We start from the raw sequence: 22,128 nt of genomic DNA on the forward strand, positions 1-22,128 counted from the left end.
CAGTGTTCAGGAAAATGCTTTTGTAACCAAAACACTTTACACTAAAAAGTAGTCAGTCCAGAAGAAAGGGCACAAAGCTATACTGCTACATATCACAAAGCTATATCAGCAGCAGGAAACAACTAAACTATTTTCAACAATTTTATTAAGGTTGTTTTACAGTTAGTTACAGTTTGCAATTATAAGTGACTCTAAAATCACAATATTTAAACAAAAGCAAGCAAGAAGTTTGTGTCCGACCGGTAATGTGATCCGGACACAACATTCCCGATAGATAGTTCCGGATGGATAGTTCCGTATGCCGTAAATGATCCGTTTGTTGTACCCAGGCTTACAAATGGAGTTTTAGATTACTAACTATAAATACTATAATTGATACTTTAGAATATTTTATCGACACATCAGGCATCCTTTGAATTCACGAGAAACACCGCTTGATGATTAAGACAAGACATTTAGTAAACGCTACGTGTTTTACAGAAAATAATACGCATTTATGGTGCTTTTATAAGATCAAAAAGTCAGAGTCGGATGTTCATTACAGAGAGAAACCATGATCTAATGGTGTAAAAGCACATGTTAGTTTAAGAGCAGAGTAACTTCTACAGACACACTGACCCTACATAAACACCGTTATAAACCTCTTCTCTGTGGTGAACTGTGAATATAAGGAGATCACAAACAGCTCGGATACAGAGCTCCACAAATAAACCACAGAGAGAGCACCAACATACACCTAGCTTACATTATAACTAAACAAACAGAAACAGTCTATCTTTAACAGTAGAGAGAGGGGTGCACCGTTCCCAGAGGTACTGCAATAACGGGTCGATGCGTGGAGTGGACGGAGCAAGCCCCTATTCCATCTCTTTGCTCCAAAAATCAATTTAATATAGGGTCCCCGGATAGGGGACGTATCAGATATTAAACTGATAAGAACAGATACTACACTTGATCTTAGCCAAAAGGCCGAGAAGCGATAACTTGTTATTCCCCTCGCTTGGCGGACAGCCCATAGCCCCGCTTTCCGAGGCTTACGGAAGCCCCAATGAAGGAATCGGGGCCACCCCCAGCTGTTGACCTGAATATGGGGGAGGGGGGTGTTGACGAGGAACAGCTGACAGTGGTGAGCACAGCCTGGCGATGATTAGCAAGGGAACATGGGTGGGGACACGTGGACGAGGAGCAGCTGATAGTGGTGAGCACATCGTGGCGATGATAGGCTAGGGGTAAGTGGCATTTGCTGGCCACATGCACTTTCCATATTAGGCTAAGTCAGTCAGTAATAATAATAAGTGAGTAACAAAGTAAGTCAGTAAGTCAGTCAGTAATAAAATACGTCAGTCAGTAAGTAAGTAAGTAATAAGAAAGTAATAAGTGAGTAACAAAGTAAGTCAGTAATTAAGTCAGTCAGTAATAAAGGATGTCAGTAAGTAAGAAATAAGAAAGTAAAAAGTGAACAACAAAGTAAGTGAGTAAGTAAGTAATAAGAACATAATAAGTGAGTAACAAAGTAAGTGAGTAAGTAAGTAATAAGAACGTAATAAGTGAGTAACAAAGTAAGTCAGTAAATAAGTCAGTCAGTAATAAAGGATGTCAGTCAGTAAGTAAGAAATAAGAAAGAAAAAAGTGAGCAACAAAGTGAATAAGTAAGTAATAAGGACATAATAAGTGAATAACAAAGCAAGCAAGTAAGTCAGTAATAAGAATACATTAAGTAATGAAGTAAGTAAGTTTTTTTTTTTTCTACTTTTTTACATTAGAAAACGGTGCACCAAGCCTGGAAGTACTGCAATACCAGGCCGATGCGTGGATCGGACGGAGCAAGCCCCTTTTCCAGCTCCCAGCTCTAAAAATCCGTTTAATATAGAGCCCTCATATAGAGGGCGTATCAGATATTAAACTGATGAGAACAGATTTTTTTTTTTTTTTTTTTTATTAGAACCAGTTCAACACAACAATAAACGATACATCAAATCCAGCAAAACAAAACCAGTCCGTCCCTCTTAAATCCCTCCCACTTACCACACATCAATATAAAACCCAAAACAATCAGATCCACAGTCACATTTCTTGTCATAACACAAACCACCTTACACAAAAATTTAATTCACAAAGAAAATGATCACAAATACGTCAGGAGACCAAAATGTTCAAATCCAACAGAATACAGAAATTTAAACGATCCCACCCCCATCACCTCACCGGTCTGGCCACCATGGGGCCCCCAGTACCGTGGTTCCCAAAAAACCTCCCCCCTCCAAAACTCCCACTCCTACCCTCACAAAGCCCTCCCCCCCTTGCTCCTCACCTTGCACCTTACGGAGCTTGGCCCTGAATAACCGGAATAGACGTGCCTGACTGACGCATCGGGACAGGCTCCGAATGCCCTCGCACCTCGCGCCCCAAAGAATGCACTTTGCCACCGAGACGGCCTGCCACAGAGGCCTTGCCATCCCTGGCCCCATGAGCCCCAATCCGCTGCCATACAGCACAAGATCGCGGCCTATCGCTGCCCCCTCTTCAGCGGGCAACCACTCCGACACGTGTCTCCAGAAGAGGGCCGCGATGGGACATGACCACAATGCATGGTCAATGGTCTCCTCGCCCCCGCACCCATTTGGACACAGGGGCGTCCGAGTTGAGCCGTGCCTATAGAGCCTCTCCCTCACAGGGAGGCGCCCCAGCGCCCCCAACCAGTGCAGATCCTTGCTGGCCCCATCTAGCCACTTCGGCTGAATCCTCGCCCAATCTACACCCGGCGTGCGGGTCAATGCCTCGCTCATGTGTTCTGCGCAACAGTCCTTCCACTTCTTATACAGCCTACGGTGTTCCAGGACGAGACTGTCCACCAGGCACCACGGCTGGTCCCGGACGAACTCGACCGCCTTTTGGTAATGCCATGGGCGGTCGACCGACCACGGTGCCGTGCCTCTCCAGGGAATCACCGTTCGCAAAGTGAAACCCAGCCAAAACTTTGCAAACAGGGCCGATATATGTCCCTCCGACCCCCTGGTCAATCTCGCCGCAAAGGACATGAACAAGGCCATGGTCTTGAGGGGGGCACAAATCACACCTCTGCCCCCTTTCTCTCAATCCCTATACATTCGTACGCGGGCGACCTGCTCGTTCCTCCCTCCCCAAATGAACGTAAACACAAGGCGCTCTAGGCGCCGTCCTGTCACAAAGGGGACAGGGAAGACATAGGCAAGATGGTTCAATCTTGCCAACAGGTCGGCATTGACCGCAAGCACCCTCCCCGAAAGAGAGAGATCCCTCCGGTTCCAGCTTTCAGCCCTCGCCTGTACTTTCCTGAGGGCAACGTCCCAGTTCTTCTGGGCGTTGTCCTCCCTCCAGAAGACGATGCCCAGAATCCTGAGCCCATCCTGGCACAGAGAGAAACCCCCCGGGACCTCAGACCTTCCAGCCCACGTTCCAGCATAAAGTACGGAGGACTTCCCGCGGTTAACCCGTGCACCAGTAGCATCTGAGAACGCCTCGATCACCCGCTCCAATGCGCGGAAGTCCTCATCTCGGCCGAGGAACAGCGTAGTGTCGTCGGCATACGCCGACACCTTGGCCCTAACCCCGTTCGCGCCCGGGATATGAAGTCCCTGAAATGGATCTCTTCTCAGCCTCTCCACCAGAGGCTCTAGGAACAGCACATAGAGCATCGGCGAGAGCGGGCACCCCTGCCTGACCCCCCCTTTCTGCTCGATCAACGCGGAAAGATGTCCGTTAATGGTGACACGGCTCACTGCCCCGGTATAAAGCAGTCGCACCATGGCAGTGAAAACCGGACCAAAGCCCATTCGCTCCAGGAGCGCAAACAGAAACGCGTTCGACACACGATCGAAGGCCTTCTCCTGGTCCAAATTCAGCAAAGCCAACGGTACCTGGCGTTGCGTCGCCCATGCCAAAGCATCTCTGACCAGCGCCAGGTTCATACCACACGTCCATCCGGGCACCCCACAAGTCTGGTCAGGGTGCACCACCGTGGCCATCACCCTTCTGAGGCGTAGGGCCAGTAACTTGGCAACGATCTTATAATCCGCCGTCAGCAACGTGATCGGCCGCCAGTTTGCCAAGTCCGCCCTGTCACCCTTCTTGTGTAGAAGGGCGATATGCCCGACTCTCGCTGACTGTGGAAGGAGCCCAGCCCCAAATGCCTCCCTGTAAACGGCCATCAGATCTGGGCCCACGAGGGGCCAAAAGGTCCGGTACCACTCCACAGGGAGACCGTCCCCTCCAGGAGCCACGCCTGTCTCCAGAGAGAGCATAGCGCTCTCCATCTCCTCTAGAGACACCTGCTCTTCCAACTCCACTACGCTTTCCCCAGGCAGTCTATCTACCACAGAGTCCAGAAACCCGGCTGCCAGTTCACCGCTCGATCCCCTTCGTTGGAAGAGGTCACAGTAAAAGGCACTAGCGCAGCCCAACATGTCCTCGGGCACGGTCAGTACCCGGGTACCATCACTTAAACCCTCTATATAAGACCCTCGCTGCCGGCTTCTGACACTATTAAAAAAGAAGCGTGTAGGGCGCTCGTCCAACTCAAGTGCCTGCCTACCCGCCTGAACAAAGTAGTTGCGGGCCTCCGCCTCAAAGTGAGCTCGTAGGGCTTCACTGGCATCCCTGAGCCGCCCGCAATCTCCATCTATCCAAGCCGAAGCAAGGACTCTTGACCACTGCCTGGCTCTTTCCACTCTCCGTCTTGCCATCTCCTGGCCCCACCAGCGGACCAGGGTGGCAACTCTCTTTTTCAGGTCCTCCCACCACTCACGCTGTGTGTCGTACAGCACCCGCAACCCTCGCCAACCTGTGTACAGATGGCGAAAAATCTCAACAAAGGCAGGGTCCTGCAAGATGGAACAGTTCAATCTCCAACAACCTCGTCCCCTTTGACAACCCTCAACTTCGATGCTGCCGAGCACCATGCAGTGGTCGGAGGCCCAAAAGGGCCTCAGGAAGCACGCGTGCACCTTCACCCCCTCTGGCAAAAACAGGAGGTCGAGCCTAGATGCATCACCCCGTGAGTTCCTCCAAGTCCAGCCCGGAGAATGCGGATCGACCACCCTGTAAACGTCAACCAGGCCTGCTCCTGACATCGTATGGGCCAGCTCCGCCCCCCCCCTCCGACTCTACATCCACATTGAAATCCCCCCCAACCAGCAATACTCTATTTGTGCAGAAAAGAGGCTCCAGCAGGCGGAAGAACCCCCGCCGTTGCCCTCCCCTACACGGTGCGTACACCCCTATAGCCCTGTACTTAGTCCCCCTCCACTTCCCATCCACACAGATAATCCTCCCTGGCACTACCGAAACTACATTTTCCACCTCCCACTCAAAAGATTTGAACAGCACCCCCACTCCATCTCCCCTCCCCTCACCCACACCCCAAACGGCTGGACCGAGATCCCACCCCCTCGTGAACTCAACCGCCTCCCGCTCCGAGCCCAAATGGACTTCCTGCAAAAATAACAGATCAAATGAAACCGAACGCAAACTCGAAAACACGGCCATCCTTTTGAGAGGCTGCTTGATGCCCCGCACATTAAGTGATGCTATTCTAATCATCAAAAAAAACTTTTTCCTTCTTTTTTTTTTTCTAGAAGAATCCGAACCAGTCAACACAATCCCAAGGCACTTTCCCCAAAACCAAGCCTTCAACAAAAAAAAACCTCCCTCCACCCACCCTCACCAGCCAAACCTTCACTCCCCTCCTTCCCTCCCTCCCCACCCCCCCAAAATCCACAGTCCTCCTCACACCCCAACTGTTGCTCATTCCATTTTCCACTACCCATCTTATTCAATGGTATTACTATCCCCCTCCACCCCTGCCAGCCCCTGTTCTGACCCGTCTTGCCACAACTTGTGTCCACCCCTCCTCCTCCCTTGTCCCTCCATCCCGCTGTAAACAATCCTCCCCCAATGTATGTACAGCCCGCGCCCCCTCCACCTCAATCTCCCTTGTACCTATAATGTCCCCTGCAGTCAGGAGGTCAAACTCCCGTCCTCTCTCCAGACGTGACCTCTTTGTTCTTCTCTCCTCCGTCGCCCCCTCCGCCTCTGTGGTAGCTCCAGACCCGGAGAGTCTGCCGCCCTCCCCCATATCCTGCTCTGGATCTGATCCCACATCCTCCATGCCGTCCGAGAACTCCATTGAGGCCCAATCCGGTCACACCAGGGTCGAGGCCTCCGCTACCCCTTCTGTCGCCTCCGCCCAAATTCCAAACAGCCCGGCCTCCAGCCCCAGACCGGGCCACGAAGCCTGTTCTTCCCCCGACGGCGCTCCCACGGCTGGGGTTACCTGGCCGGCTGTCAGCGACTCTCCCGGGGTCAGGTCCGAAGAACCCCCCTCTGCCTGCGTCAGCCGAACCTCCTTGCCAGATGGCCCTGCTACCTCCTCGCTCACTGGCCCGCTTGATGCCGCAGGCTCTGCTGCCCCTTCGGTGAACACCGCTTCCTCCCCCTTTTCCCGGGCACTTAAGGAAAAAAATTCCTCAGCAAAAAGACTAACATAAGTCCCCTTTCTCGATGGGCACTGGCGATACAGGTGCTCCTCGCTACCACACAGACTGCAGGCCTTTGGCGCACCACACTCGGCCGCGAGGTGGTCCTCCGAACCACAGATGCGGCACCTCCGTCCAGGGCAGACCTCCTTTGCGTGGCCAAGGGCCCCACACTTCCAGCAGTACAACGGCTGGCCAGGGTAGTGGAGGAAACCCCGGTTGGGACCGATAGAAAAATTCCCCGGAGGGTGGACCAGACCACCCGGAGCAGCCGGGTCCGTCTCCAATCTGACGAGAAACCTGCGCTTCCCGTTCCAGACGCCGAAGCGCCCCCGCAGCTTCTCCCCTGCTGAGACAGAAGAGCAGTACCGTGCCAAAAAAGCTCTGATGACCTCATCCGCCACGAAGGGGTTATAAACGTGCACAGTGATGGGGACCTCATCCATGGCGAACAACGGGACCAGCCGAAGACCACGAAGCACCTCCTCTTCCCTGAGCCGCGAGCACCGGTCGAAAAAGGTAGAGCAGTCAGTGAAGGCAGCGAAAGTGATGTCCAGGAACCCCGAAGAGCAAAAATCCTGCAGGCAAAGAACCTTGGAGGGAGCCATTCCGCTAAAGTCCCTGAGCAGCCGGAGCAAAATCCAATCCCAGCAAAATCGCTTCTTCACGTCCTCCGCAGCATCTCTGCAGAGCTCCACCCGAACAGAATGACGAAGCCGTACCACTCGAGCCGGCTGACGTTCAGCTCCTCTCTCCATGGCCACACTTGATCTTAGCCAAAAGGCCGAGAAGCGATACCGAGAACAGCCAACAACAAACGGTGCCATTCTACAGAACTGTAAACCCGAGGACGGAAAATACCGTTCTCGCTTAATATTCTATAATAAACCAGTAGAAATCATGCTGAACATATTCATACTAAAATTAGCGGAGAAAATAGTGATTTAAGCGGCATTTAACAATGAACCAAAAGGGAAACGATAAAGAACGCGCGCGCGCGCACACACACACAGTCCTATCAGATGCGAGCACACACAATCCTCCACACTACAAACTCATAATTTAGTCAGAAAGTAAGTTTCCAAGACAACCATTTAAACTGGATTAAAATCCTTCGATTGCAGCAACCAACACATTACAAATAATATGTAGGGATTTTAAAAAGATTTAAGAAAATTTACATGAGTTTAACAATACTGCCTCTCAGCGGTCAAATTTGGTATTGCAGGGGAGAAAATGTATACCTACAACTTGACCCTCAAATTGCCTACAACTTTGTACAACATTTTTAAAAAGTATTTCTTTGCTAGAAGAAGATAAATTACTGGCAAACTTTTTAATACATGCAATATAAATATACAGTAAGAGGTCAGAATCACCAAACATGTACTAAATACAATTTTAAGCAGAAATACTGATTTATAGTTATTACCTAAAAACACGTTTTATCGTGGTACTGAGGAGGAATACTTTTTTCCAGATAAACTCTCTCAACTATTCTAAGACATGGACAACATTTTCATCAGTCCTAAATTGACTAAAACTGAAAAGAAGCTCGTCTTTATAACTGCGCCACTCATCCGCCATTTTCACTCAGCCCTTCAGAGAGGCCTAATTATATACAAAGCTCTGCTTACCTTAATGTCATTTACTCTGGACACACAATATTTCCCAACAAAATGCATTCAAGTGACACTTTGTGTTTTTAAATAAATAAATAAAACCTTTTTGTTCTTGTTTATCTTACACACACTGTCACGGGTATCTAACGGACAGTCTTGAGCCAGCAATCCAAACTCATGTGACGGTATAAAATTTCCAAACAAACTAATTTTAAACGCGTTTCAAATCATGAAAACAATTATAACACATTAAAGAAATGAGCTTTAATTACTCCAAGTACTTGTCCGGTTAGGTGAAATGTAGGAAAATGTAATCTTTTACCGAAAATTGCAATCACCTGCAGCTGCAAAATCAGCAGTCGGATCTGCAGCAGCGCCACCTAGAGGTCTGATTCAAAAGAGCGGGGCAAAAATAAAGCGTCATCACATGGCCATACTGTGTTATTATTGACGATATAAGATTGTTTTGAATCGTTATTACAAATTAATACACATACTTACAACCCCTGACGGTCCTAGAATACCCCTGTCCCGAACACTTTAACGTTTTCCATTGCTGTAATTTACTCAGATAGTTGTTAACTAGCTGATTAAGTGAATCAGGTGAAGTGGGAGCAGAGAAAACACTAAACTGGGTATAGTTCTGGACCTGTGTTGGGATCCTAGAAGATAATGAATTTGTTCCTATAGTCTGTCTCTCTGTCTGTTCTCTGCAAATGAATGTGTTAAATAGTTTCCTGCAGCAAATATATCTTTTAAAACAATATACTGATAACATATCACGGTGTGTATGAAGAGACCGACACATCATGTACCTGCTAATGCTTGAGCTAATATTGCCAATAAAGCAATAACAATGCTAAACAATTAACTTATTTTTGCAATACTGTGTAACTGTAGCATTTGTAACTAAATACACATCTTTTATTGCCAAAGACACACATTACTCACACTTACAAAATGTAAATTGAACCAGAATCACAGTTCATATTTCTCATAATTAGACAGTAAGTAACTGACAAATATTACAATAGAAAAATGAAATCCATAAAGAGTCGGAGCAGCATTAATTCCCAAAACAGGAATGAAACTACAGTGAAACGAACAGAATCAAAGAGCCTTTTCTAACGGCATGTGCAGCACAACAGAACATAACTTATCGCCTTTTACAAGTCTCAAAAGAAGCCATCATTTTCAGGTCAAGAGGTGAAAAACTTCTGCACTAAAGAAATATCGTCAACAGATCATCAATTTGTTATATTCCCAAAGGGCCTATGGGATAATTTGGTAAAACTAAATTTAGTGTGCTCATCATTCAGAAGTATTTTTAAGATTTAAGATTTAAGTAAGATTTTGTTCAGTTAGGGAGAATTATATTTTACTGCTCACCATTTTATAGGTTTGGTTTATGAGTTTCTGCAAACCGATTTTCATTTAGCAATCTCATTATGTTGGCTTGAAAAAGCCGTTCAGTTTTGCTTTATCAGATTATTACTATTATAAATAAACAGGTGGGACCTTGGACACTACTTTATTTGTTTGCTTGTTACATTTACCACTTAACCATTCGACTGCCTGCTAAACCGGGTTTCTTCAGGCACCACCATGCTGTACATAATGAATTTCCAACATAGAATTACTTATCGGTTTTTCAGTAAACAGACACTTCTTAAAGAGGCTTCTTCCCCCATCATAGTCTTTATATCTTGGCTCAACTGTTTGGTGTTGGCCCTGCTTTTTTTAGTTTCTGGACACCATGTAATAAGAAAACAGTCAGCATTAAAGCTCATCATCATCAGGCTGCTGCTGTTGTTTTAAAAGTGTATTTCAGTAGGCTATAGCTTTGTTTATTGATTTAATATTTTCAACTATCTAACTGAGTATCAAACGTTGTGCTTTTTTGTGAAATGTCCGACACGTCTTTCTTTAGCTGTGTGCTTTCACGGTCACGTGACCTGAATACATAAACAGTCATAATGGTGATCAGACAGGATATTCAAATAATGAGCTTGTTTCTTTTTAGGTGTACGTGTTTGTTATTGTTTTATATTGAAACTACACATCTACAAGAACACAGTTGCATCTCATTGTGTAAACTGTCAATACTTTCAATTTTATGACTTTTTATTCTTAATTACTTTCAATAGTTGAATTAAGTTTAATTAAGGTTGATGGCAGACAATGAAATAAATTTATTATTAAAATATAAATCCCAATCTATCTTTCTATATATTATAGAGTTTACACATTTATTTATATATTATTTTATTTTTATATATAGAATATATTATATTACATTTTTTTAATTTTTATTTTATACTTTTATATTATATTTACTGTTTATATTTATATTATATATACATGTATATACACACACACACGCATATGCATAGCCGATAACTATTGGTTTTTCACAATTATTTTGTCTTTGATTTCTACGTTTAATTTTACCTATTTTTCTCTCTATATTTTTAACTATATCCCTTTATTTTTCATTTCCACACACTAATTTTTACTCTTTTCTTTCTTTAATGTAGGACAGTCGTAAAAAGCATTTCACTACATGTCATACTGTGTATGATTTCGTATGTGATGAATAAAATTTCAATTTGAATTTGATCATGATACAAGATCCCAGACTTAGACAAAGGAGACAAAGGAGACTAAGCATTCCGCTTAGTATTGCAGCTTTCAAACCTGCTTAAAACAAACCTGCTTGTTTGCAACAGCTACCACACACAACCACTGGGAAACCACTAGCATCGCATTTTACATTAATGAATTAGTAATTTCTATGTAGTAAATTCAGGATGTTTTCAAAATCTGGTAAGCATCATTGTCCTTTCGCAGCATGACCGGCTGTATCTTATTCATAATGAAATCAAATGTGCTTCTTCTGCATGTGGCAGTGCAATGTTACAACATTAAGAAACTCAGCAGAACCTGCACAGGTTAAGCAAACACAACAAAATTGTATCTAACTTTAGTACAGTGGATATCAGGGGAGAGCGCGAACGCAGTCCCCCACTACCAGAAATTATGCAGTCGAGATTCCCACATTTGGGGAATTCGCATGGGTCAGCACAACCGGAGTGCAATGGCTGAGCCTCGCCCTGGGTGAACCACCTTCTTGATCATGGTATCTCCCCTGCCAGGTAAGTATGAATTGCAGAGCCCTCGGCTAGAGACTGCACCACCAAACACACCCTTCACCATCATGGTGAGGAACCTAACACTAATCATTACACAATAATCTGAGACTAAAACACTGCAGTTTACACGTGCTGCAAAAAAATAAAGTCAGTAGAGAAGAAAGAGTGCACTTTTACAGTCAGCAATAAGAGGGAGCAGAAACGCTGAATTTTAAGAAGACTGTTTTAAAGAGTGTTTTAAAGCCTGCCTACCATTAACCCCGCCCCTTCGCTTTGCACTCCCACAGCTTGCTAATCAGTTTTAGCCAAAACAAAACAACTCTACAAGAAATCTTGATTCCGTTCGTTGATCTATAACTAGTACTGTAAAAGGTTGTTTTCTATTAAAGAAACTTAAAACATTTATTACTCATAGGTCAATGGAAGACAAGAAATTTCTTCACCTTCTTGATCATGGTATCTCCCCTGCCAGGTAAGTATGAATTGCAGATCCCTCGGCTAGCGACTGCACTACCCTTTACCATCATGGTGAGGAACCTAACACTAATCATTACACAAACATCTGAGACTAAAACACTGCAGTCTACACGTGCTGCTAAAAATAAAACTACATTTATTACATAAAAAACAGTGTGATCGACCATTTTCTAAGCAACTAAACAGTACAATAACCCCACCCCCACGGCTTGCAGCTCAGAGACAATGTTTCTCCAGGACCCTGGTGTTACATAAGAGAACGTAACATATAGCTACAGAACCGAAACACCACCACAGAGCTAAGAACAAAGTCTGTCTGAACTACAGAGCTACATGTTAAATGTTAAGCCACTGTTGAAAACTTTGATTTGAGATTGTTCAGTTAGGGAGAATTATATTTTACTGCTCACCATTTTATAGGTTTGGTTTATGAGTTTGTCGTTTCTGCAAACCGATTTGCATTTAGCAATCTCATTATGTTGGCTTGAAAAAGCCGTTCAGTTTTGCTTTATCAGATTATTACTATTATAAATAAACAGGTGGGACCTTGGACACTACTTTATTTGTTTGCTTGTTACATTTACCACTTAACCATTCGACTGCCTGCTAAACCGAGTTTCTTCAGGCACTACCATGCTGTACATAATGAATTCCCAATGTAGAATTACTTATCGGTTTTTCAGTAAACAGACACAGTTCTTATTGCATATTGCAGTGCTCCAGTCTTCCCAGTATTGTAGCTTTCAAACTAGCTGAAAGCAGCCCACAAACATGCTTGATTGCACCAGTTAATAGCCCACTGTGTCTTATTCCACATAAAACCAGGTGTGGTTCTTCTGCACGCTTTAACGCCATGTCAGAATAGAAACATACTCAGCAGAACCTGTACAGCTTCAGCAAATGCAATAACATTGTATCTAACTTTAGTACAGTGAATATCAGGGGAGAGCGCGAACGCAGTCCCCCACCACCAGAAATTATGCAGTCGAGATTCCCACATTTGGGGAATTCGCACGGGTCAGCACAACCGGAGTGCAATGGCTGAGCCTCGCCCTGGGTGAACCACCTTCTTGATCATGGTATCTCCCCCTGCCAGGTAAGTATGAATTGCAGAGCTCTCGGCTAGAGACTGCACCACCAAACACACCCTTCACCATCATGGTGAGGAACCTAACACTAATCATTACACAATAATCTGAGACTAAAACACTGCAGTTTACACGTGCTGCAAAAAATAAAGTCAGTAGAGAAGAAAGAGTGCAATTTTACAGAGTCAGCAATAAGAGGGAGCAGAAACACTGAATTTTAAGAAGACTGTTTTAAAGAGAATTTTAAAGCCTGCCTACCATTAACCCCGCCCCTTCGCTTTGCACTCCCACAGCTTGCTAATCAGTTTTAGCCAAAACAAAACAACTCTACAAGAAATCTTGATTCCGTTCGTTGATCTATAACTAGTACTGTAAAAGGTTGTTTTCTATTAAAGAAACTTAAAACATTTATTACTCATAGGTCAATGGAAGACAAGAAATTTCTTCATTTGAACAATAAAATTGTTATAACTGGAAAAATAAAGAGCTCAATCACAGGGATTAATACACACAGACACTGAAATAAAAGATCACTAAAGCTCACTGTCATGTATTTTATAGCAACATGTGGCTAAATTCTTGAAGCAAAATGTGTGCATTAGTTTTCTATAAACTACATGACTGACAGTAGGTCTGGCCGTAACAAATGAAAGCTCCATATAATCTAAGGCTAATATAATTTCCTACAGCCGAACATCCAGTCCTGTTATTATTATTTATAAAACCAGATGTGGTACATCTGCATATTGCAGTGCTCCATTCTGCCCAGTATTGTAGCTTTCCAACTTGCTTGATTGCACCAGTTAACAGGCCACTGTAGCTTGTTCCTCATAAAACCAGGTGGGGTTCTTCTGCACGCTTTAATGCCATGTCAGAGCAGAAAGATACCCAGCAGAACCTGTACAGCTTCAGCAAATGCAATAACATTGTATCTAACTTTAGTACGCTGAATATCAGGGGAGAGCGCGAACGCAGTCCCCCACTACCAGAAATTATGCAGTCGAGATTCCCACATTTGGGGAATTCGCACGGGTCAGCACAGCCGGAGTGCAATGGCTGAGCCTCGCCCTGGGTGAACCACCTTCTTGATCATGGTATCTCCCCTGCCAGGTAAGTATGAATTGCAGAGCCCTCGGCTAGCGACTGCACCAACAAACACACCCTTTACCATCATGGCGAAGAACACAGAGCTAATCATTACACAAACATCTGAATCTAAAATGCTGCAGTCTATAAATGCTGCTAAAAATAAGGCTACATTTATTACATATAAAACAATGTGATGATTATTTTCTAAGCCACTAAACAGTACAATACTTCCCATGATGCATTGCTGCTGAATATGTAATGAGATCCACAGTGTTCAGGAAAATGCTTTTGTAACCAAAACACTTTACACTAAAAAGTAGTCAGTCCAGAAGAAAGGGCACAAAGCTATACTGCTACATATCACAAAGCTATATCAGCAGCAGGAAACAACTAAACTATTTTCAACAATTTTATTAAGGTTGTTTTACAGTTAGTTACAGTTTGCAATTATAAGTGACTCTAAAATCACAATATTTAAACAAAAGCAAGCAAGAAGTTTGTGTCCGACCGGTAATGTGATCCGGACACAACATTCCCGATAGATAGTTCCGGATGGATAGTTCCGTATGCCGTAAATGATCCGTTTGTTGTACCCAGGCTTACAAATGGAGTTTTAGATTACTAACTATAAATACTATAATTGATACTTTAGAATATTTTATCGACACATCAGGCATCCTTTGAATTCACGAGAAACACCGCTTGATGATTAAGACAAGACATTTAGTAAACGCTACGTGTTTTACAGAAAATAATACGCATTTATGGTGCTTTTATAAGATCAAAAAGTCAGAGTCGGATGTTCATTACAGAGAGAAACCATGATCTAATGGTGTAAAAGCACATGTTAGTTTAAGAGCAGAGTAACTTCTACAGACACACTGACCCTACATAAACACCGTTATAAACCTCTTCTCTGTGGTGAACTGTGAATATAAGGAGATCACAAACAGCTCGGATACAGAGCTCCACAAATAAACCACAGAGAGAGCACCAACATACACCTAGCTTACATTATAACTAAACAAACAGAAACAGTCTATCTTTAACAGTAGAGAGAGGGGTGCACCGTTCCCGGAGGTACTGCAATACCAGGCCGATGCGTGGATCGGACGGAGCAAGCCCCTTTTCCAGCTCCCAGCTCTAAAAATCCGTTTAATATAGAGCCCTCATATAGAGGGCGTATCAGATATTAAACTGATAAGAACAGATACTACACTTGATCTTAGCCAAAAGGCCGAGAAGCGATAACTTGTTATTCCCCTTGCTTGGCGGACAGCCCATAGCCCCGCTTTCCGAGGCTTACGGAAGCCCCAATGAAGGAATCGGGGCCACCCCCAGCTGTTGACCTGAATATGGGGGAGGGGGGTGTTGACGAGGAACAGCTGACAGTGGTGAGCACAGCCTGGCGATGATTAGCAAGGGAACATGGGTGGGGACACGTGGACGAGGAGCAGCTGATAGTGGTGAGCACATCGTGGCGATGATAGGCTAGGGGTAAGTGGCATTTGCTGGCCACATGCACTTTCCATATTAGGCTAAGTCAGTCAGTAATAATAATAAGTGAGTAACAAAGTAAGTCAGTAAGTCAGTCAGTAATAAAATACGTCAGTCAGTAAGTAAGTAAGTAATAAGAAAGTAATAAGTGAGTAACAAAGTAAGTCAGTAATTAAGTCAGTCAGTAATAAAGGATGTCAGTAAGTAAGAAATAAGAAAGTAAAAAGTGAACAACAAAGTAAGTGAGTAAGTAAGTAATAAGAACATAATAAGTGAGTAACAAAGTAAGTGAGTAAGTAAGTAATAAGAACGTAATAAGTGAGTAACAAAGTAAGTCAGTAAATAAGTCAGTCAGTAATAAAGGATGTCAGTCAGTAAGTAAGAAATAAGAAAGAAAAAAGTGAGCAACAAAGTGAATAAGTAAGTAATAAGGACATAATAAGTGAATAACAAAGCAAGCAAGTAAGTCAGTAATAAGAATACATTAAGTAATGAAGTAAGTAAGTTTTTTTTTTTTCTACTTTTTTACATTAGAAAACGGTGCACCAAGCCTGGAAGTACTGCAATACCAGGCCGATGCGTGGATCGGACGGAGCAAGCCCCTTTTCCAGCTCCCAGCTCTAAAAATCCGTTTAATATAGAGCCCTCATATAGAGGGCGTATCAGATATTAAACTGATGAGAACAGATTTTTTTTTTTTTTTTTTTTATTAGAACCAGTTCAACACAACAATAAACGATACATCAAATCCAGCAAAACAAAACCAGTCCGTCCCTCTTAAATCCCTCCCACTTACCACACATCAATATAAAACCCAAAACAATCAGATCCACAGTCACATTTCTTGTCATAACACAAACCACCTTACACAAAAATTTAATTCACAAAGAAAATGATCACAAATACGTCAGGAGACCAAAATGTTCAAATCCAACAGAATACAGAAATTTAAACGATCCCACCCCCATCACCTCACCGGTCTGGCCACCATGGGGCCCCCAGTACCGTGGTTCCCAAAAAACCTCCCCCCTCCAAAACTCCCACTCCTACCCTCACAAAGCCCTCCCCCCCTTGCTCCTCACCTTGCACCTTACGGAGCTTGGCCCTGAATAACCGGAATAGACGTGCCTGACTGACGCATCGGGACAGGCTCCGAATGCCCTCGCACCTCGCGCCCCAAAGAATGCACTTTGCCACCGAGACGGCCTGCCACAGAGGCCTTGCCATCCCTGGCCCCATGAGCCCCAATCCGCTGCCATACAGCACAAGATCGCGGCCTATCGCTGCCCCCTCTTCAGCGGGCAACCACTCCGACACGTGTCTCCAGAAGAGGGCCGCGATGGGACATGACCACAATGCATGGTCAATGGTCTCCTCGCCCCCGCACCCATTTGGACACAGGGGCGTCCGAGTTGAGCCGTGCCTATAGAGCCTCTCCCTCACAGGGAGGCGCCCCAGCGCCCCCAACCAGTGCAGATCCTTGCTGGCCCCATCTAGCCACTTCGGCTGAATCCTCGCCCAATCTACACCCGGCATGCGGGTCAATGCCTCGCTCATGTGTTCTGCGCAACAGTCCTTCCACTTCTTATACAGCCTACGGTGTTCCAGGACGAGACTGTCCACCAGGCACCACGGCTGGTCCCGGACGAACTCGACCGCCTTTTGGTAATGCCATGGGCGGTCGACCGACCACGGTGCCGTGCCTCTCCAGGGAATCACCGTTCGCAAAGTGAAACCCAGCCAAAACTTTGCAAACAGGGCCGATATATGTCCCTCCGACCCCCTGGTCAATCTCGCCGCAAAGGACATGAACAAGGCCATGGTCTTGAGGGGGGCACAAATCACACCTCTGCCCCCTTTCTCTCAATCCCTATACATTCGTACGCGGGCGACCTGCTCGTTCCTCCCTCCCCAAATGAACGTAAACACAAGGCGCTCTAGGCGCCGTCCTGTCACAAAGGGGACAGGGAAGACATAGGCAAGATGGTTCAATCTTGCCAACAGGTCGGCATTGACCGCAAGCACCCTCCCCGAAAGAGAGAGATCCCTCCGGTTCCAGCTTTCAGCCCTCGCCTGTACTTTCCTGAGGGCAACGTCCCAGTTCTTCTGGGCGTTGTCCTCCCTCCAGAAGACGATGCCCAGAATCCTGAGCCCATCCTGGCACAGAGAGAAACCCCCCGGGACCTCAGACCTTCCAGCCCACGTTCCAGCATAAAGTACGGAGGACTTCCCGCGGTTAACCCGTGCACCAGTAGCATCTGAGAACGCCTCGATCACCCGCTCCAATGCGCGGAAGTCCTCATCTCGGCCGAGGAACAGCGTAGTGTCGTCGGCATACGCCGACACCTTGGCCCTAACCCCGTTCGCGCCCGGGATATGAAGTCCCTGAAATGGATCTCTTCTCAGCCTCTCCACCAGAGGCTCTAGGAACAGCACATAGAGCATCGGCGAGAGCGGGCACCCCTGCCTGACCCCCCCTTTCTGCTCGATCAACGCGGAAAGATGTCCGTTAATGGTGACACGGCTCACTGCCCCGGTATAAAGCAGTCGCACCATGGCAGTGAAAACCGGACCAAAGCCCATTCGCTCCAGGAGCGCAAACAGAAACGCGTTCGACACACGATCGAAGGCCTTCTCCTGGTCCAAATTCAGCAAAGCCAACGGTACCTGGCGTTGCGTCGCCCATGCCAAAGCATCTCTGACCAGCGCCAGGTTCATACCACACGTCCATCCGGGCACCCCACAAGTCTGGTCAGGGTGCACCACCGTGGCCATCACCCTTCTGAGGCGTAGGGCCAGTAACTTGGCAACGATCTTATAATCCGCCGTCAGCAACGTGATCGGCCGCCAGTTTGCCAAGTCCGCCCTGTCACCCTTCTTGTGTAGAAGGGCGATATGCCCGACTCTCGCTGACTGTGGAAGGAGCCCAGCCCCAAATGCCTCCCTGTAAACGGCCATCAGATCTGGGCCCACGAGGGGCCAAAAGGTCCGGTACCACTCCACAGGGAGACCGTCCCCTCCAGGAGCCACGCCTGTCTCCAGAGAGAGCATAGCGCTCTCCATCTCCTCTAGAGACACCTGCTCTTCCAACTCCACTACGCTTTCCCCAGGCAGTCTATCTACCACAGAGTCCAGAAACCCGGCTGCCAGTTCACCGCTCGATCCCCTTCGTTGGAAGAGGTCACAGTAAAAGGCACTAGCGCAGCCCAACATGTCCTCGGGCACGGTCAGTACCCGGGTACCATCACTTAAACCCTCTATATAAGACCCTCGCTGCCGGCTTCTGACACTATTAAAAAAGAAGCGTGTAGGGCGCTCGTCCAACTCAAGTGCCTGCCTACCCGCCTGAACAAAGTAGTTGCGGGCCTCCGCCTCAAAGTGAGCTCGTAGGGCTTCACTGGCATCCCTGAGCCGCCCGCAATCTCCATCTATCCAAGCCGAAGCAAGGACTCTTGACCACTGCCTGGCTCTTTCCACTCTCCGTCTTGCCATCTCCTGGCCCCACCAGCGGACCAGGGTGGCAACTCTCTTTTTCAGGTCCTCCCACCACTCACGCTGTGTGTCGTACAGCACCCGCAACCCTCGCCAACCTGTGTACAGATGGCGAAAAATCTCAACAAAGGCAGGGTCCTGCAAGATGGAACAGTTCAATCTCCAACAACCTCGTCCCCTTTGACAACCCTCAACTTCGATGCTGCCGAGCACCATGCAGTGGTCGGAGGCCCAAAAGGGCCTCAGGAAGCACGCGTGCACCTTCACCCCCTCTGGCAAAAACAGGAGGTCGAGCCTAGATGCATCACCCCGTGAGTTCCTCCAAGTCCAGCCCGGAGAATGCGGATCGACCACCCTGTAAACGTCAACCAGGCCTGCTCCTGACATCGTATGGGCCAGCTCCGCCCCCCCCCTCCGACTCTACATCCACATTGAAATCCCCCCCAACCAGCAATACTCTATTTGTGCAGAAAAGAGGCTCCAGCAGGCGGAAGAACCCCCGCCGTTGCCCTCCCCTACACGGTGCGTACACCCCTATAGCCCTGTACTTAGTCCCCCTCCACTTCCCATCCACACAGATAATCCTCCCTGGCACTACCGAAACTACATTTTCCACCTCCCACTCAAAAGATTTGAACAGCACCCCCACTCCATCTCCCCTCCCCTCACCCACACCCCAAACGGCTGGACCGAGATCCCACCCCCTCGTGAACTCAACCGCCTCCCGCTCCGAGCCCAAATGGACTTCCTGCAAAAATAACAGATCAAATGAAACCGAACGCAAACTCGAAAACACGGCCATCCTTTTGAGAGGCTGCTTGATGCCCCGCACATTAAGTGATGCTATTCTAATCATCAAAAAAAACTTTTTCCTTCTTTTTTTTTTTCTAGAAGAATCCGAACCAGTCAACACAATCCCAAGGCACTTTCCCCAAAACCAAGCCTTCAACAAAAAAAAACCTCCCTCCACCCACCCTCACCAGCCAAACCTTCACTCCCCTCCTTCCCTCCCTCCCCACCCCCCCAAAATCCACAGTCCTCCTCACACCCCAACTGTTGCTCATTCCATTTTCCACTACCCATCTTATTCAATGGTATTACTATCCCCCTCCACCCCTGCCAGCCCCTGTTCTGACCCGTCTTGCCACAACTTGTGTCCACCCCTCCTCCTCCCTTGTCCCTCCATCCCGCTGTAAACAATCCTCCCCCAATGTATGTACAGCCCGCGCCCCCTCCACCTCAATCTCCCTTGTACCTATAATGTCCCCTGCAGTCAGGAGGTCAAACTCCCGTCCTCTCTCCAGACGTGACCTCTTTGTTCTTCTCTCCTCCGTCGCCCCCTCCGCCTCTGTGGTAGCTCCAGACCCGGAGAGTCTGCCGCCCTCCCCCATATCCTGCTCTGGATCTGATCCCACATCCTCCATGCCGTCCGAGAACTCCATTGAGGCCCAATCCGGTCACACCAGGGTCGAGGCCTCCGCTACCCCTTCTGTCGCCTCCGCCCAAATTCCAAACAGCCCGGCCTCCAGCCCCAGACCGGGCCACGAAGCCTGTTCTTCCCCCGACGGCGCTCCCACGGCTGGGGTTACCTGGCCGGCTGTCAGCGACTCTCCCGGGGTCAGGTCCGAAGAACCCCCCTCTGCCTGCGTCAGCCGAACCTCCTTGCCAGATGGCCCTGCTACCTCCTCGCTCACTGGCCCGCTTGATGCCGCAGGCTCTGCTGCCCCTTCGGTGAACACCGCTTCCTCCCCCTTTTCCCGGGCACTTAAGGAAAAAAATTCCTCAGCAAAAAGACTAACATAAGTCCCCTTTCTCGATGGGCACTGGCGATACAGGTGCTCCTCGCTACCACACAGACTGCAGGCCTTTGGCGCACCACACTCGGCCGCGAGGTGGTCCTCCGAACCACAGATGCGGCACCTCCGTCCAGGGCAGACCTCCTTTGCGTGGCCAAGGGCCCCACACTTCCAGCAGTACAACGGCTGGCCAGGGTAGTGGAGGAAACCCCGGTTGGGACCGATAGAAAAATTCCCCGGAGGGTGGACCAGACCACCCGGAGCAGCCGGGTCCGTCTCCAATCTGACGAGAAACCTGCGCTTCCCGTTCCAGACGCCGAAGCGCCCCCGCAGCTTCTCCCCTGCTGAGACAGAAGAGCAGTACCGTGCCAAAAAAGCTCTGATGACCTCATCCGCCACGAAGGGGTTATAAACGTGCACAGTGATGGGGACCTCATCCATGGCGAACAACGGGACCAGCCGAAGACCACGAAGCACCTCCTCTTCCCTGAGCCGCGAGCACCGGTCGAAAAAGGTAGAGCAGTCAGTGAAGGCAGCGAAAGTGATGTCCAGGAACCCCGAAGAGCAAAAATCCTGCAGGCAAAGAACCTTGGAGGGAGCCATTCCGCTAAAGTCCCTGAGCAGCCGGAGCAAAATCCAATCCCAGCAAAATCGCTTCTTCACGTCCTCCGCAGCATCTCTGCAGAGCTCCACCCGAACAGAATGACGAAGCCGTACCACTCGAGCCGGCTGACGTTCAGCTCCTCTCTCCATGGCCACACTTGATCTTAGCCAAAAGGCCGAGAAGCGATACCGAGAACAGCCAACAACAAACGGTGCCATTCTACAGAACTGTAAACCCGAGGACGGAAAATACCGTTCTCGCTTAATATTCTATAATAAACCAGTAGAAATCATGCTGAACATATTCATACTAAAATTAGCGGAGAAAATAGTGATTTAAGCGGCATTTAACAATGAACCAAAAGGGAAACGATAAAGAACGCGCGCGCGCGCACACACACACAGTCCTATCAGATGCGAGCACACACAATCCTCCACACTACAAACTCATAATTTAGTCAGAAAGTAAGTTTCCAAGACAACCATTTAAACTGGATTAAAATCCTTCGATTGCAGCAACCAACACATTACAAATAATATGTAGGGATTTTAAAAAGATTTAAGAAAATTTACATGAGTTTAACAATACTGCCTCTCAGCGGTCAAATTTGGTATTGCAGGGGAGAAAATGTATACCTACAACTTGACCCTCAAATTGCCTACAACTTTGTACAACATTTTTAAAAAGTATTTCTTTGCTAGAAGAAGATAAATTACTGGCAAACTTTTTAATACATGCAATATAAATATACAGTAAGAGGTCAGAATCACCAAACATGTACTAAATACAATTTTAAGCA

General features: G+C 47.1%; 5 non-coding genes and 2 pseudogenes across 5 annotated transcripts; all 7 read right to left on the reverse strand.

Annotated features, from left to right (window-relative positions):
* Positions 1-790: 790 nt before the first annotated feature.
* Positions 791-981, reverse strand: LOC131358710 (U2 spliceosomal RNA). Its single transcript, XR_009205654.1, has one exon. It is a non-coding gene; the product is annotated as a U2 spliceosomal RNA (small nuclear RNA).
* Positions 982-1,764: 783 nt separating this feature from the next.
* Positions 1,765-1,969, reverse strand: LOC131358732 (U2 spliceosomal RNA; annotated as a pseudogene).
* A 9,164-nt stretch (positions 1,970-11,133) lies between these two features.
* LOC131358529 (U1 spliceosomal RNA) lies at positions 11,134-11,297 on the reverse strand. Its single transcript, XR_009205480.1, has one exon. It is a non-coding gene; the product is annotated as a U1 spliceosomal RNA (small nuclear RNA).
* A 1,405-nt stretch (positions 11,298-12,702) lies between these two features.
* Positions 12,703-12,867, reverse strand: LOC131358553 (U1 spliceosomal RNA). Its single transcript, XR_009205504.1, has one exon. It is a non-coding gene; the product is annotated as a U1 spliceosomal RNA (small nuclear RNA).
* Positions 12,868-13,805: 938 nt separating this feature from the next.
* Positions 13,806-13,969, reverse strand: LOC131358520 (U1 spliceosomal RNA). The gene has a single exon (XR_009205471.1). It is a non-coding gene; the product is annotated as a U1 spliceosomal RNA (small nuclear RNA).
* A 1,029-nt stretch (positions 13,970-14,998) lies between these two features.
* LOC131358600 (U2 spliceosomal RNA) lies at positions 14,999-15,189 on the reverse strand. Its single transcript, XR_009205548.1, has one exon. It is a non-coding gene; the product is annotated as a U2 spliceosomal RNA (small nuclear RNA).
* Positions 15,190-15,972: 783 nt separating this feature from the next.
* On the reverse strand, positions 15,973-16,177 carry LOC131358733 (U2 spliceosomal RNA; annotated as a pseudogene).
* Between the last annotated feature and the right edge of the window lie 5,951 nt (positions 16,178-22,128).

This window comes from Hemibagrus wyckioides, linkage group LG08 (genome assembly GCF_019097595.1).
Source record: "Hemibagrus wyckioides isolate EC202008001 linkage group LG08, SWU_Hwy_1.0, whole genome shotgun sequence".
In the NCBI taxonomy this organism is placed as follows: Eukaryota; Metazoa; Chordata; class Actinopteri; order Siluriformes; family Bagridae; genus Hemibagrus; species Hemibagrus wyckioides.